This window comes from Pinus tabuliformis, chromosome 3_2 (genome assembly GCF_031772625.1).
Source record: "Pinus tabuliformis cultivar Carrire ecotype Pingquan chromosome 3_2, CPIR1, whole genome shotgun sequence".
Lineage (NCBI taxonomy): Eukaryota > Viridiplantae > Streptophyta > Pinopsida > Pinales > Pinaceae > Pinus > Pinus tabuliformis.
In genome coordinates this window covers 673531583-673543227 of record NC_142302.1, presented here as the reverse complement: position 1 = coordinate 673543227, position 11645 = coordinate 673531583, and the positions used below count along the sequence as shown (strand labels likewise).

Here is an 11645-nt window from a genome sequence, read left to right as displayed (position 1 = left end):
TACTAATTTTGATAATTTAAAACAGGTTTTCAAGGCTTCTCTTTCCTCAAGGAACTTGCATCCGAACTTATACCAACCCAGAACTATGCCGGTCACCCAAATGAACTACAAACTTGTATGCAAAGAGGGTTGATGACACAAAGGATTAGAAGCATTTGTGAACTATTGTACAAATCGTATACATTTTTGACCATCATTTCGTTGTAATAGTTTTGTTATATGAATTTAATACGAGGTTTTCTCACCCAAATACAAAATCGTTAAGATGACGAGTGCCAAAAAAAATAGGGGAAGATTATTTGATTTAACCAAGGAATAACAGCCTTTTTAGTAAAACAAACCTTGTGGGAAGGGAAAGAAAAATGTTGTCAAAGGGCATCAATATAGGCTTTAACAATATCTATAGTTCATAATCTCATATCTGGTCCTCTCTGCTTGAACTATTTGCCAAAATCAAAGAAAAGCACATTATAATTATTTATGAAATACGACTAGACTTGAAGATGTTCTAGGCTATAAAAGGTTATTAACACAACCCTGCACTAAATACATCCAGAAACAAAATGTCTACTATGAGGGTATGAACCATAGTCAGTAGAACTGTGTCACTGTTACCATTCATTGACTTATGATTTCGCTTATCAATGAGGGTACTAAGGCACTTGAGGGATAGATAATTGTTGGACTCACCTATATGAGAGTTTTAGTTGCAGAATGTGTACCAAAATAATCATGTGTTGAGCTCGGCCCTATCTAACACAGTTAAGTTATATATTAATAGCTAAGAAAGCACCCCTCTCTACATGACAATATTAAGTTCAGGTGGGAACTAGTCTCCAACCTACATACTTCTTCACATCCCACAACAAAAATCATGTACTTATGTCCACTAATGTATATACGTACAAGATATTTTAAACCCACACACAATGCTATGTCACCAGCATATTTTATGGACCAGTATCGTAGTTTCAGAAAAGTATGGGCAAGGATAACATACCACACGCATCTATAATTTCAGTGACCACAAATTGTTTATGCATTATAAATTTAGTGTGAGAAGATTCTATGATAAATTTACTGTACATACTATTCTTCTGAAATACTAATGGGCAATGGAATTTGGGACAGTGCTCACCTTCCAACCATTGACTTCCAACAATCTAGCCACTTGTGCAGTTGTCAGCCCCGAGCTTGACTTCAAGGCCTGAGAAGATTGTTCCAATATCAAACTTCCAGATGTGTTAATGATTCCAAAGGTTTAGTCTACCTCCACCCTTCACCCAAAGAGAATTGAGTTACAAGCTAATCCAGGGACTCCAAAGGTATGCAACATCCACCAACTAACCAATTTATTGCCAAAGTAACTCCACCCAATGAAGGGGATCCAAAGTCTACTACCAGATTGATTAAAATAAGAAAAGTTGGGCTCTATCTACCTTCCAGGAATCGAAGGTGCTAACTCCACCTGGCTGTCTAGGGAGTCCAGAGAACAATATCTCCCACCCTATAGTCCGAAGAATATAGAGGTTTGCATCCTCACCCGGAGGAGAGTTCTACCATTCTCTGTTGTTCATCTATCATTTACCCTATCTCTTATGAATGCAGTTACGCTGAAGGAATTCCTTTTTCTCTATTATGTAGATGAACATTCCCACTAGTATCCATGCTCTGTATTCACTCCCCTCCCCATTACCAGTTGATTCAAACATATATTCTACTAGGCTTATAGTGCACTCCCAGTGGACAACCTCCAACTGTTGTCTTTTCTCTGCTCTACATCTGACCTTTCAACTCTAGTTATCTATCCCTTCGTATCCTCACTTCTATGCAACTCATCTCCCTCCTCCAATTTCTCTTGTCTGCTGGTAATTAATGTCCAATTTGGTTAGGCCTTCTAGACCAACCAACATTGTCCCACCTGACCTTGTCACAGGTTGGTTAAGCCAATCAACCTAATGCCAGGACAACATTTACAATGTTCTTACAAGTACCAAACAAGGTTTAAAACAATATACATATATATTACTTTGAAATGTTTACACTATTTATGACAGTGTAAAATAACCATGAAACATTCACAATATCTAAAAAGTGTAAGGTGGCAAGGGAAATATTTACAATTTCCACAAAAGTGTGAAATGACCAAGGTTAATATCTAAAAGTGTAAGGTGGCAAGGGAAATATTTACAATTTCCACAAAAGTGTGAAATGACCAAGGTTATTACAGTCAGATATTAAAATTCCATAAAAAATTTGATTTCACCCAATTTCACCCCTTGATCTCTCCTTTTCCGTCCATTAATAAAAATAGCATGGGATAGGTATTAAAATTCATAAAAACACTACTATTTTAGGTTCATGCCAAACATAATTCGATTATATAGTATAACAATAACATTTAAGGATTAATTTTTTTTAGATTCCATGCCAAAAAGAACTGGATTATTTAATAATACGAGAATAATTAGTATAATATTAACATCTTATTTTTTTAAGGATTAAAAAAAATCATTTTTTTAATCATTTCAAATTTTATCAATTTTAGATCCATTTTAACTTTGAATTTACCAAACATTAAAAAGATCTTTTCAGTCTAAAAGAATTTTAAAAATTGGTGAAAATTACATAGAATAAAATTTGGTAGACACATTTCAAACTAACTAGTGTGATTCATCTTTAAGATAAGATGAGGAACGAGATTCCTGTTCTATTTTCCTATGTTCTTTTTTTTAAGGTTTGATTTTATTATTAAATTTTGATTAGAAAACCTTCTTTTTTATTTTATAAGATTTTAATTTATTTTTTATTTCTTTGCTAATGATAATGTTTTCTTTCTTGATGTCTTTTCTTTGTGTTTCTAATTAGTAGTTCAGTGATATTAATAAAAAACAGTTGTATTAACAATATTTATAATAAATTGCCATTCCTATCTATCTGAGTGCAGCTCTTCCATTGTAAGAAGAAATTCTATTTCTAAAAGTCTCTAAAGGTCATTGCTCAGAGAACCATATCACATACCTGCTGGGTCACCTTCAACACAGACCCGAGAAAAAACTAGGCCTAGCAAGCTAAAATTTATTATAATACTAATTATTTATTAATAAAGTTATTTTGGAACATCTTAGTTAATAAATTTTACTATTAATAAAAAATATTATTAATGTATTCTTTATTAATAGCATCTATTAAGTCAAAGTAGCTATTATATTCTAACATTTAGTTAGCTTTTCTCTACATCTATTTATTTTTATGCCTAGATTTGATTCCTTATCTTATCTTAGATCACAAAAGCCTGAATTCAAAAAGAGATTCATTAATATTAGGTTAGTTATATAAACTACCATAACTCTAAAATTACGGAAAAAAAGAACCTGTATTGATTGAGGGCTTTGCCAAATGTCTCATTAAAATATTATAATTGATTGTGTTATATATATACACACATATATAAAATAAAGTTAAATATTAAAGAATATATTGGTCAAAGATCGATAAATGGGTTAAGCTTTAGAGAGTCGTAGTCTAACTAGCCGGAGGAATTGCCCGGAAAGTTATGGCAAGGATTTTTGTAAATCCAATTTATAGTTGTTAAAATTCAATTTTTTAGGTGTCCTAGATGTTTTTGATAGCGCTGAATCCAATTCCACCATCAAAAACATGATTCAAACACTGTGTCTACAAGAGTTTTTGAATTTTTTTTACCCAGATTCCAGCCACTTTTGACCATCTAGACGATTCCTCCGCCTCGTTAGACTACTCCATATATATAAACATTATTAAAAAAAAAAAATTGTAATCTTCCCTTTGACTAAATGTCTTATTTCTACTTCACTTGAGTGAAACATAATGAAATAATCTTTCTTTTAATTAAATTCCACCCTGCGTGCAACTTCCATCACTAAGATACCGGAGCTTCGTTAATATAACTAATTTTCTGTCCATTGTGAATAAATAGTGACGCGAGAAGACAGGAGCTTCGTTAATATAACTAATTTTCTGTTCATTGTGAATAAATAGTGACGCGAGAAGAATAGGTACTGTTGATCTAAATGATGACTTCAAAAGGCTTTCGTCTTTATTTTTAGTGTGATCATATTCTTAAAAATACGAATCTTCAACACTATTAAAATTAATTATTCATTATTGTTATGATATATATATTATTTTTTTTAATATATATATATATATTATTCATGAAATAATAATAATAAAGGAAATCAACCCCTAATTGCATTCTAACATATTGTGAATAGTTTAATGTTCAATGCCAGAGCTCTTTCAATTGAGTAATTTGAAAAAATTGTTTTAAATAATAATAATAATTAGTGATGAATTTATACACTTATATACAATTGTAATCATGGTATGTTAGGAAAAACATCTAAATCGATGTGCGAAAAGATGGGACAACCATAGAGATTGAAGATGGAACAATGGTGAAGAGACTTGTGAGAGTGCGTGAAGAGACTTGTGAGAGTGCTTAACAAAAGATAGGCAAACTCAACAGGTTGCCCAAAAGTCTTAAAGACATGGCCACAGATAAGTAAGATGGGAGTATGTTTTATTAAAATGACTACTGATAATTCTATTCAAGATTTGATTTAAGATCATTCTATTTTAGAATTTATTGCAAGATCATGGGACAAGAGTGTTACAACTAGAAGCAACTAGTTCTTAATTTTACTGAAGCGTCCAAATCAAATGATCCATGGGATTGGATTGTTGCAGTTTTATAGCTAAGGCAAGTAGTCATTGCCTAAACATTACAAAGTTGGGAATTAGAAGGACCTAGTGGACCAAAATTACTTTAAATACTAGCTAAGTTGAGTTGGTTATGGCCACCAAGATGACCATCAATTGTGGCATCAAATTGCCTAAACATTACAAAGTTGGGAATTAGAAGGACCTAGTGGACCAAAATTACTTTAAAAACTAGCTAAGTTGAGTTGGTTATGGCCACCAAGATGACCATCAATTGTGGCATCAACGTCTAATATCCTATAGAGCTTAGTGTCTTCACACAAGTAAATTTTCTCATTGAATTGATCGTAAGTCTCTTTAATAGAAAAAGGTCATTAATAAAAATTCTTATTGTTATAATCCCTTTGACATCTTTTCTGGCTAGGCATCCCAGTCTCTACCACTACAACGGAAAATATATACTATCCGATGTTGTCTTAAAAGGGTTGTTGTCCTCTTGAATCATCTTAGCTGCTTCTTTGTTCTTGTTGTGGGGATATCACCCCATTGATTTAGGAGTTGTTGTCCTCTTGAATCATGTTAGCTGCTTCTTTGTTCTTGTTGTGGGGATATCACCCCACTGATTCCGTCCTCCTGGACACACAAGGCTCCAAATCAACCATGCCCATTGATAGGTAAGGTAAGGTCGTTGTAGCCACCATCTGAGTTTGGCATCTTCCACGCATGCTTTCATTTCGTGATCACAGATCATCGGGACATGAAGGCATACATCGTAGGCGAGCATGGATGGTCGTTGTGTAGTTCAATCACACGTGCAAGTATACATCGTAGGCAAGTGTACATCATAAGCAAGCACAAAGATTGGTTGTGTTATTCAATCTTTTCCATACAAACACTTTCAAATTTTCATTGGTCGGAAGGGAGACAAAAATAACACTTCAAGATTCACTGGGATGAACACCAATTCCATAGAGGGAACACACCAATTCCATAGAGGAAACATCTTCTGTGTAAAAGTACATACAAATTTATTGTCATTGTACTTAAAAACCATCAATAAAAGAAAAGGATTGGTTCTTTGAGTGAGCATTAACAACTACTAAACACAAAAACATAAACACACTAGCTTGCAAGCAACTTTCTACAAAGGTTAAACCCTCCAACTTGCAGAAAACTTCCAACAAAGCTTTGGTGATAGCAATTAGTAAGCAGCTTCATAGACATTCTTTACATTCATAGACACTGAAACGAATATCATTTTAACAAAGCCCAATGGTAAAAACAATCAATATTTTTTGCTATTCAATTTTACCTCGTTCTTGAACAACCCATAATATACCATGATTTGTCATGTATAAAATTCATACAGTTTTTTGGAATGGCATATCATTTTTAACAAAGGCCGACGGGAATCAATCCTACGGCACCATCTGCATTGTCCCAATTAATGATCAATTTAGAACACCCACCATCAGCACAAAGCAGATTTATTAACGAGTCGTTGCCTTCTTTAGCTCCGCCAAGTGCTTTTGGTCAATCTAGGAATTAAAAGTTTTTTTGATCAATCTAGGAATTAAAAGTTAGTTCAATCTTAGATGGCGTTGCCGATTCCTTCTATCCTGGGGATCAACCACATTTGAAGCGGTGGAGAATGGGAGAGGTTAACCGGTGGTACGACAAATGGCATTAACCATAAAGAATGTGGCATCTAAATTCCTGTAACTGAAAAATGAGACCTTAACCAAACTGTTAATCGAGGTCACATCGGATATGAACTTAGGTAGACGAACATTCAAAGGATATAAAATCCTGACCATCCAAATCATTCATTTTTTAATTTTAAAAGATTTCAAATTCCTAAACCCAATTCCTGTAATAAAGAAAACATGTATGTTTATTGATAGTATTGTAAACCATGATGATTTATTGCTATTAAAAAGTTAAATATTACCCACAAGCTGAACGAGAGAATTGGATAAATCTCTGCTAACATGGCGACAACCCATAACATATTACACCTTAAAAATAGAACGAAAAACTTCATATTTGCTATCATCGTGAGATAAATTGGAAACTAAATGACCCCCAGCTATTCCGAAAACAATGTCAATAGAGACATTAATAAACCATGGTCAATGCCAAATTAGGGAGCCGGATGCAAACACAAAGATAAGAAAATATCGTATTCGTGCTGACATTAAACGTAGAAAGAATTATAGAAGTACATCTTCCCCATCGTTGCCCTTGTGATGGCAATCTCAAGCTAGCCTGAAGAAGACCAGATAGAACACAATCACGCTCGCTTGCAAAGGACGACAGCAGGGCGGACACTATTCAGACCAGATAATGAAGAGCAGTAGTGATTACAATTTCAAGATACAGGCTCAAAAAAGAGAGATAAATTGTTTGAAATGGTAATCCTTACTATTCCCAAGGAGAATATGGCGACTAGGCATTCAAAACATTGAAAACATGTAAATTCAACTAAAGGACTAGGGATTCAAAACATTGAAAACATGTAACTTCAACTAAAGGACTGATCCAGACTTATGCCCCTGCTTTTCCTCTTGTTCTAGTTTCACATGAATGCTCGTATGATCTTGCACCTCTAACAATCAAAGAACATGAACATATAACTAGAACTAAATACCACTCATGAGCGCTTAATTGCAAACCTCTTGGATGATGATTTCAACTCAAAAATACATTCTAACCCACCTTTCAATCCAGTGTCCTGCACAATTTATGCCTTGGGCTGCAGATTGTGGAGTAATCATAAAATATCAACGAAATACCATTAGTCTGACTAATCCTCTAAAGTTATGCAACACTACGAAGTACACATTCAAAAATTGAAAATGAACAACTTTAACTAAAGGACTGATCCAGAAGTATCATGCCCCTGCTTATCCTCTTGTTCTAGTTTCACGTGAATGGATCATATGATCTTGCACCTCCAATAAACAGAGAACTTGAAAATGTAACTACAACTAAAAACCACTCATCAACGAATAGCAGCAAACCTCTTGGATGATTTCGACCAAAAAAATGCCTTCTAACCCACCTTTCAATCCATTGTCCTGCACAATTTATGCCTGGGGCTGCAAATTGTGGAGTAATCATAAAAAATCACCGAAATATCAATAGACGGACTAATCCTATGAAGTTATCCAACACTACAAAGCAGATACTCAAATAGAATTTTAGATCTATAGACCTGCGATACTTTGTTGGATACCTGTTTGTTGATAAAATTCCAAGAGAATATTATGTTTTCTATGATCAACTCGCAAATGTAGAGGAATGTATTTACCCTGCGGCCCAAGGACCAATTCTTTCCCAAATCAGGCATAGCAATGATTAGAGAAATCAGGCATAGCAATGATTAGAGACAACGTTAGAATCGCCTACATGAAAATAACACAACAAATATTCAACACCAAACCCTCTATGTAGATCCTGTAACAGATTCCTAATCAAGTCTTCTTGAAGAAGTTGCTAGGAATCAATCGCTTCCTGTGATCGAATTCCGAATTTAGATAAATTGCCCTGCAGCCCAAGGATCAATCATCTCTCAAACCACGCATGCCAACTACCAATAGCGCCAATGCTAAATACTCACAACAAAATAAAAATAACACTAACAAATACTGGACCGCTACCCTTTATACTGATTCTGCAGCCACTGAGCCCTCATTTTCCTGCCACTAAATATGTAAACCATCTAAACAAGAGAAGCAATAGCGTGGAAGGGAACGAAATGATTCAGATAATACTTCCAATTACAAGCAGCCATCTTGAGATCTAGTCAACCAGATAGACCAACGCAAGCAGATCCCCTTCAAGGGACCAAAAAACATAAGATCACACCGTTCGAGTATCACTGATGTATTTTGATCCTCTAACCACAACAGAAAAACACACATTTAACCTAATCACTTACAGAGTGAAACTTCACAAAAATACCTGAAAGAATGCTCTAGATCTCCGCACAAATAGTATATTGAAACGTGTCTCTTGACATATCCATAGACCTATGGAAAACCCAACCCCAATCCACAATCCCATTCCCAGTTCACATCTCAACATGAGCTGATGTGGTATACTACGGTGTTAAAATATATAATAGTAGGAAGAAGAAAAGTATAGAAATTAAGGGTAGAGAGCGCCAGTAGAGAAAAATAAGATGGTAGAAACAATAAAAAGTACTGAAATTAAGGACGGAGAGCACCACTGATCAACAACCGCGAGCCTCTGTAACCTGTGATGAAAAACAGAGCATCACCGACGAAAAACCCTACGCCGCTGTATCGGGGAGGAAAAATATCAACGAGTAATGTTATATTAAAACTGCCTGAAGACAACCAGTAGCAAGTGGCGTAAGAGAGATAAACACCATTTCCTCCCTTTCCTTACTTGAGGAAATTCATCGCATTTCCCTTCCATCCCTGTGAAGGGGAACGGCGGGAAATAAGTGAATGAATGTGATTTCACAACCACGGGAACTCATCAATTTATAAGCGGGAGGAGTTAAATGGACGGTGACGGTGAAACGGTGGAAGAAGATGGACGAATGTGATCAAAACGACATTCGGAAAAGGAAAAGGAAAAGGAAAAGAAGGAATGGTGTGCATCGGATTCTTATCTTTTTGTACCACCGACTTATGTTAATTTTAACGTCAGCACCGATCGCAGAGAGATGGAATATTTTTTTCCACTCTATGCACTAATAGATCCGAAGAGATGGAAACTTTTTTCTACTCTGCACTAATAGATCCGAGGAGAATTGAATCGGCCCACTTCATCTAATTACCAACTAGATTCCCCATCTCTCATTACCATTGTTTAAAGGTCTTTGTCTACCTATAATCTTTATGGATGCAATAGAGGGTGAGTTGGAAAATGAATATTGAAAAATAATTTTAAAAAAGTTAATGGGTGATATGGTTACACGATCCAAAGATGGGTTTTGACATGAATGGAAAATTATTCTTAAAAAATTCAATAATACCTACTTGAAGGGTTCTAATGGATTGTTCTATCTTTAGTTCTAATGGGAAGGATGGTAATTTTTCAAATAAATTTATGTTAAGGGATTTATTAATATTAGGTTATAAATTCAATATTTATTTCAAGATATATATATATATTTATATTTTACTATCAAACTTTTTTGAAATACATTATTAGAATCCAATCTTGAATGCCAACATCCAATCAACATATGGCTGAAGCTCGCAGATAATTACATATGGCCGAAGCCAGCAGATGAGCAGAATTACGGCATAGCCGTCACAAATACACCATAGCACGGAGCCTCAACCACCGCCGCAGGAATCGATCCTGGCTGGGGAGAGCGAAAGCCATCCGCCCCAGCCATCATGTCATGCACGTGCGAATTATAAAATTACTTTACCTGAGCAATGCTACCTACCCGACCAGATCACTACCTGCTATTCAAAGCTTTGCATGTAGGCCTTGCCTCATGAATCAAACCAGTAACCTTGCCTCATGACTTGCCTATTTTTCTATTTGATAGCCGGTAGTTACTTAGCAAGTTCAAAATTCCTATACCCATAGAAAACAAGTCTTTGCATTTTTCGGAATTGAAGAACAACATCATATACAAGCTCCTAGACCCCTTAGTTTGTGGCTTCAACTTTAGTTTGTGATCTTTAGAACTGTAGATGGAAAGTGCTCAACCGACCACCAAATTTGGGTCACAAAGGATGGCCCATATTTCACCCTCATATTTGGGTCACAAAGTGATGCATCGATGCATTCGGGGAGGTTGCATTTGCACTTAGTTTGGGAGCCCAGAGTAGGAGTAACATTGGAGCAGTCAATAATATGAGTTAGTTATGGTTTCTTCTGGCCCTGGAAGGATTAGATCGTGGTTCATTCGGGAGAGGAGCGGAGACCATTGGCTGGGGAGAGGGTACCATGCTGAACTAGTGGGGGAGGAGGCAAAATTTAGACCCCTCGACATGTGTGTGCATGGGTGAAGAGGGTGCAAGAATTTATGTTGTTACCTGGTGGTGCGTTTTGGAGTTGAGTGGCAGTGTGTGTGGCCACATCATGTAGCGTCAGCAAGGGAGGTCGCTAAAAGGTGGAGAATAGAGAGATTAGGGGGACCATCACCATGCGGGGAAACTTGTTGACAAGGGTGAGATGGAGTAACCGGTTGGTGGTTCTTCTAGGTGGGTGGACCTACCCCCCCCCCCCCCCCTTTCGATTCAATTGAATCTCAAATCCTCCTTGTTCAGGCATCAGTTGACACACATGCTCAAGATAGACATCATGACAATAATGAACATATTAGTTTTCTCAATGATATTCAATATAGCCAGTGGCACATTCTTGACTGAAAAGACTCCATGTGTGACACTTAAAGGAGGCTCCAAGATTGGATGGAAAACTTCGAAGGTTGCCTTGCTCATATGGAATCTCATGTTCATGATGCTTTTCACCACCTGACCAAGGGAGGTAATGTTGACTAGGGTCCTAATAATGCTAATGAGTAACAAGGAGAGTGTGTTTTATTTTTTTTTTAAATAATTTTGGGCCTTCTAGGCCATCAACATGTGGTCTTAAAGCTTTGATTTGATGATCTCGATGTTCTTTTGTTTGTACTTGATGGCCAATAAATACGATAGGGGTGAGGCTTTAGTTATCTAGCAAAAGATCTCCTCACAATGTATCATTTTCAAGAATTAATAGAAATACTTGACTTACAAAAAATATCATTATTTATGTTAGTTATTTTTAATATATTTATTACATTTATTATATGTTTGTTACTACCTTACAATTCATTGTATTATATTAATTTGTGTTTGGATTGCAAAGTCATAATCTCATATCACTTAATCAATATTTTAAATTTTTAATTAGATTAAGCCAAAATTGATATCAATTTAGTTGATATTTTAACTTTTATT

General features: G+C 35.6%; 1 long non-coding RNA gene across 1 annotated transcript; it reads right to left on the bottom strand.

The window, feature by feature from the left end:
• Positions 1-6730: 6730 nt before the first annotated feature.
• LOC149182445 (uncharacterized) lies at positions 6731-9184 on the bottom strand. The gene is made up of 2 exons (XR_016257129.1): positions 7922-9184; positions 6731-7805 (listed from the first exon to the last, which is right to left on the bottom strand). It is a non-coding gene; the product is annotated as an uncharacterized LOC149182445 (long non-coding RNA).
• Positions 9185-11645: the final 2461 nt, after the last annotated feature.